The sequence below is a fragment of the Vicugna pacos genome, unplaced genomic scaffold (genome assembly GCF_048564905.1).
Source record: "Vicugna pacos unplaced genomic scaffold, VicPac4 scaffold_17, whole genome shotgun sequence".
NCBI lineage: Eukaryota > Metazoa > Chordata > Mammalia > Artiodactyla > Camelidae > Vicugna > Vicugna pacos.
In genome coordinates, this window is record NW_027328738.1 from 4091759 (window position 1) to 4098246 (window position 6488).

Consider the following 6488-nt stretch of genomic DNA (forward strand, 5'->3'; position numbering starts at 1 on the left):
TTACTATGTCAAAGAATTGTTTGATTTTTTCTATTTTTAATCTATATTTCAATTGTTTCTTCCTTGATCGTTATTTCCCTCTTTCTGTTGACTTTTGGTTTTGTTTGTTCTTCTTTTCATGATTAGTTTACATAGAACATTAGATTATTTATTTGAAATTGCTCTTCTACTTTGAGGAGAGCCTTGTCACTATGAACTTCCCTCTTAAGCCGGCTTTAACTGTATTCCATAAACATTGCATAGTGTTTTGTCATATTTCTCAAGGTTTTTTTTAAATTTCTTATTTTACTTCATCAGCTCCCCCCCTTGTTTTAGTACCATGTTGTTGAATCTACATGCTGTCATTTTTTCTCTCTGTTTTTCTGTGATTGAATTCTAGTTTCATGTTATTATACTCAGAAAAGATACTTGAAATAATTTTTATCTTCTAAAATTTGTTAAGGCTTCTTCTGTGCCTGAGTACATAATCTTTCCTAGAAAACATTCCATGTGCACTGGAAAAGAATGTATATTCTGTTTTGGGGAGAAGTACTGTTATGAAAATATAAACCAAATCCAATTATGTTATCATATCTTTTAGTATCTTTGTTCCCTTATTAATTTTCTGTCTGAAAGACCAGTCTGGTGATGATAATGGGGTGTTATAATTTCCTACTGTGATTGTATTCCCATCAGTTTCTCCCTTTTCATCTATTAGTATTTGCTTTATGTATTTAGGTGCTCCTGTTGTGAGTGCATGTATCTTAATGTGTATAAAACCCTCATTTTGTATTTCTCCTTTAATCACCATATCATGTCCTTGTTTATCTTTCTCTATGGCCTTTCTTGTAAAGTCTCTTTTGTGTGAAGTCAGTACTGCTAGTCCTGCTTTCTTGTCATGTCCATTAGCATGGAATATATTTTTCCATCTTCTGACATTCAATTGATGTGTATTCCTCTTACAAAATTGGGTCTCTTGTATGCTTCAAAATGTAGGGTCTTGTTATATTATCCCATCTGACAATATATATCTTTTGATTGAATCACTAAGTGCATTAACATTTGTGATAATTATTGAGAGACTGGTGTTTATTTCCATTTTGAACATTTTCCATTTGATTTTGTATTTCCTTTTTGTTCACTTCTTTTTCTTTTTGTGGTTTGATAAGTTTTCTTTTATTATCTTGGTTTCTATTTGTCTTTGTGACTTCATTGTAAGCTTTTGACTTATGGTTAACCTCTTTTGTATGTATATTGACCAGTTATTGTATCTGTTTATTTTAACTGATAGGAATACAAATTCTAACCCATCATAAAGAGAACAGAAACAAGAAGAAAATACTCTGTATTTTCCTATTTCACTCTCTAACCCTTAAAAATTTTGAGGTCCTCTTTTTAACATCATGTTTATTCTATTGTAAGTCATTGTAGCTATTACTTTTTTAATAATGCCTTTCTCAATTCTATGGCATACTGCTTCTTTTTTTCTTAGAGTAGATTTTCATTATTTCTATTTCTGTCGCTAATTTCTTTTAGTATTTGCTTTTGTGGAAGTTATTTATCTCTCCTACTATTCTAAAGGATAGCCTTGCTTGATAAATTATTTTAGATTACAGCTTTCTTTCATTCAGGACTTTGAATATGTCTTGTCACTGCCTTCTGACTGTTGTATTTGTGCAGGAAATGTGTTTACAAATATAATGTATATAATTATATATATATATGTAAGGAATACATACAAATGAACTTAACGAATAAGATGAAAAACTATACGTTAAAAAATAGAAACCATTGATGAAGGAAATTAAAACTGATTCAAAGAAATGAAAAGATCTCTTATGTTAATGATGTGAAACTATATGGTTGAAACAACCATACAACCCAAAGCAATCTACATTTAGTGTAATTCATGTCAAAATACCCATGAGATTTTTGCATTAAATAGAAAAAATAACTTCAAAATATATATGTAACTACAAAGATCATGAGTTGTCAAAATAAACTTGAAAAAGAGTATTAAATCAATTAGTGTAATATTCTCTGATGTTAAACAGTCCTACAAAGCTTTAGTAATTTAAACAACATGATTCTGGCTCAAAAACAGACACCAATCAATAGAAGAGAATTGAGCAACCAGATATAATCCCTCACACCTATGATCAATTAACCCATGAAAAATGAAGCAAGAGTATAAAATGAAGAAAACACATTCTCCTCAATATGTAGTGCTGGGGAGATTGAAAATGTGAAACATAGATTAGAGTATTTCCTCACATTGTATGCAATCCATGAGCACAGAATATCTTTTATTTCTTTTGTATACTTATATTTATTACACCTTTAATTTATAGAACTATGTTTAGATCTTTTATTTCACTTATCAAATTTATTCCTATTTTATTCTTTTTGGTATAAATGTACACACAACTGTTTTCCTAATTCCTTATTCTGATAATGTGATGTTAGTGTATAAACAGGCAACATATATTTGTATATTGATTTTGTATTCTGCAAGTTTGCTAAGTTTGTTCATTATTTCTAGCATTCACTGGAGGAGTAAATGGAGTTTTCCATCTGTGTATAATTATGTCATTTGTAAAAATTCTACTGCTTGTTTACTAGTTGGAAGCCTTATATAATTTTTCTTGACTAGTTTTTCTGGCTAGGACTTTGAGTAGTGTAATTTAGGACTTGTGAAAATGAGCTACTTTTTCTTATTACTTGACCAGAAGAAAACCTTCCTGTATGTTAACATTGAACTTGATTTTTGTCATGGGTTTTTCATATATGGCTTTTATTATGTTTAGTTATATTTTATTTAAAGCAAATTTGTTAAGATTTTTTTGTATACAAAAGTTAAGATCAGTTCTGTCAATAATTTTCCTACATTTTCTGAGATTGTCACTTTTGAATTCTCTGTTTTTTAATTGATGGTATCACATATATTGATTTGCATTTGTTAAATAATACTTATGAAACAGGACTAAATCAAACTTAACTATAGTTTATAATACTTATAATATGCCATGAAATCAGGTTGCTAATATTTATTTAGAATGTAATATACACATACAGAAGGAAAAATATACATTGTAGCTTGAGTGTACATTTATTTATTTAAAAATTTTGTCTCTCATTTTGAATTTGGCTTATGTTTAATGGAAATTATTTCTAAATAAAGAATATAACTCTTGGTAGAACTGAATTTACTACAGTTTACTGATACAGAACATAGCTATTATTTACAATTAGTGCACAAATCACTTGTCTTAAAATGCCATATTATATTAACAATGCCAACTGATTCAGGACTGGGAAACATAATGCTTCCTAAAATGCATTATGTGGTGTTTTCCACACCAACCCACATATACACTTATTTCTTTGTTTTTTTGATTGTTTGTTTGCCCCTTAATGGAGGCACTGCTTATAGAACCCAGGATCTTGTGCATAAGTGTATTTATCAACATCATTTTGGAGCACTTAACAGAATCCAAAAGAGTATGGATTATAAAGATGACAGGAAAATTTATTCCTTCTAGGGACTGAAAAACCTCTGAGTGAAAGAATGGTAAAAATAAACATTTGTATGTATACAATAAGATTTTCTCTTGTGTAATTTTAAAGTAGAATATTAAATTACATTAGTTTTACATATAGCACTGAAGTACAATTAAAAACAAAATTTCCCCACTTTGAGATTTCTTAAATTTGATTGATTAAAGTTTTATAATTTTAATTCATAAATATTTACCATTTATTTATAAACATACCAAAGAAATTGACATTTATTCTGCTCATGTTTTGAATATAGAGCTACTTTTTTAAGGTACACAGATAAATAATTACTTCCATTTCCAAATCAACTTATGTTTCACTTTAATTACAAAAGATAATGAAATAGTTATAAATTTTCTGTACAAGTTTTACACAAATTTCACTTTAAATTCCAAAACTTTAAAATTATTTTATTTACTTTGAGCATTATTTATACTCTGTTCACCAAACTGGTATAAATTCGTGTACAAAAGGAAGGAGAATTTTTTTTATTTCATAGACCCCAAAATTAAATTATTTAAAAAGATTTTGTGGGGATAATATTTGCAGATCACATTATAAAAATAAGCATCTTATATGATTCATTTTCACTGGATGAATGAGAAGGAAACACTGGCTGAATGTTAATCTTGGGTTGCTAGGAGACCAGACGTTTTGTGATGTCACAGCTACTCAGGTTGAGAACCATTGTGATGGCCTACCAGTTTAAATGTGCAGGCTTGCCAGAGCAGCATTTGAAGCTGTAGTGCTCAAAACCATGCAGAATAGAAAAGTAGCTGCAGAAAAAGTTATTTGAGATGGCACTTGTTTCTTCAGAAATTCAAGATAAGTTTCCTAAAGATGGGTCAACTGGTTCAGGAAACTCCAGTAGATCTCTATTTTGTGATCAAATATTCTCTGGGGACTTGGACTTGAGGTCTATGATTGAAGAAATTGATTCTCTGACTTTGTCAGAAGGATCCTTGATAAAAAGACCATGTTACACACATTGTGACTCTGAACCAGTTGGAGATAATGATTTTCGTTCTCTGAAATTTCCAAGAAAACTCTGGAAAATGTATGGGGGTGACCAATTTAAATCCATCTGGTGGGATGATAATGGATCTTCCATAGTGATTGATGAAGATGTCTTTAAGAAGGAAGTTTTGGAAAGAAAGGCCCCTTTCAGAATATTTGAACCTGGAAGTATGAAAAGTTTAGTTATACAGCTAAAGCTTTATGGGTTTAGGTAATTGCAGCAGAATTTTCAAAGATCTGCTTGTCTAGCTGTCTTTATGGCAGAAGAAAAAGAAGTCTATATTTTAAACAAGGTATTCACAAAGTTTAGTTACAACTTGGTAACTTAGATATAAAATTTAATTTTGTACATCAATCTATGGTAACATAAATGGAAAGCTTTTTTGAAAATTGTATAAAACTACTAAGGCTATAATTCTTAATTTTTTATAAAAATGAGGATAGTGCCTTAAGTAGTCAAGATTATGATAAACTTTGCTAGCAACTATGAATCTTAACAGAAATCTAAATAAAGGTATTAAAGCTGTTTTCAAAAGTGGCTTTCACCGTTACTGCAAATGCTAACTTCTTAAACTTGATGACTGTATTATTTAAATGTGTATATTCGAAATAAGGAATTTCAAAAAATAGTCAGAATTGCTCATATTTTGATGATATTATCTTTGCATTGTAAACGTGAAATCTGAGGTTTTATAGGTTAGGCTTATTGTAGTCTTCTAATTTGGTTTAAAATATTACTAAAATCTTTCCACTTTGATTGTAGCTGCAATTCTACCATATTTCAAATTTTAAACGAGGCTGTCCCCAAATTTTAGTGAGAATAAAAATAAGAGTTGAGATTAAAAATGTCTCTCTGGTATCTTCATTGGCTGAAGATTTCAACAAGAAGCACTTTATAGGAGGGGGTAATATAGATAATCATAATTCTGATTTTGTGGCTGACACTAGTGGAGAAAGTGCATTTTTACCTTCTCCTAATTTAAACATGCCTCTTAACAGAAAGCCCTCTACTAGCCATATAATTGGTGATACAAATACCCCGATCAGAGGTGATTTTTCTCCTTCATCATCAGTGTCAGTTAGACCACGAGAACAAATTGCAGTGGATCAATGTGCTACTTTAAATCAGTTGACCACTATCCACAGGCACTCCCAAAGCAGCTAAACTGAAGCAAATGGCTGTGCTGTGAACTTCATTACAACTACAACTTCTATTTCTCATTACAGCATCTTGTCTCCCATACAGGGCAATTATTTTGGACTGATGGTGGAGCCTTCTACTTTTCCAAATAGATATCACAACATATCTGCCCATGAAGGTCGTTTTTCTAAACTTCAACCAGGGAGCAACCCACGGTTTCCATTGCCAGTGATAGCTGATACATCAACTACCTCTCTTTCAAGGCCAACTCATCAGCTATCTTCAGTTTAATAACGTCATCCTAATTACAATTGATCTACCAGAGGACTACCAGATTATGCAGGATAGCAAAGATTAAAATTTATGATGGCAAATGTCGACATATATCTGCAATATTCTTATTTGAACAATAAACATAAATGTGTACCTGTATTGTCCTTATATTTTTTAAAATAGAGTAAAGATTTAAACTCGAGACTAAGTTAGCATTTAAAGAAAAAAAGAGATATTTGATTGATATGATCATTTGATGGAACAATATGTGAGTAAATTTATATAATTTCTTGTAAGGAAGAAGAGAAAATGGAAGAATTTGGAAAAAGACAAAAACATGGAGAGAGGGAACAGTACTAAGTGGTTTCTTGTTGATCCTGGAAAGTATTTAAAGTGTTAAGTTATGATAGGTTGGAACAGGAGATAAATGCAGGAACCGGCTCAGGAGTCATGGTCTCTATTATGTCATCCCTGGAATCATAACAGTCACGTGATGTAATCTCAGATGGCACATTCAGCA

The 6488-nt window shown here is 30.6% G+C and overlaps 1 long non-coding RNA gene across 2 annotated transcripts; it reads left to right on the forward strand.

Moving 5' to 3' along the window:
- The first annotated feature begins 4472 nt into the window (after window positions 1–4472).
- On the forward strand, window positions 4473–6127 carry LOC140692769 (uncharacterized). Of its 2 annotated transcripts, none has more exons than XR_012068339.1 (2): window positions 4473–4722; window positions 5801–6127. It is a non-coding gene; the product is annotated as an uncharacterized lncRNA (long non-coding RNA). The 2 variants fall into 2 exon arrangements; XR_012068338.1 differs by having other exon boundaries at window positions 4585–4847.
- The last annotated feature ends 361 nt before the right edge of the window (window positions 6128–6488 follow it).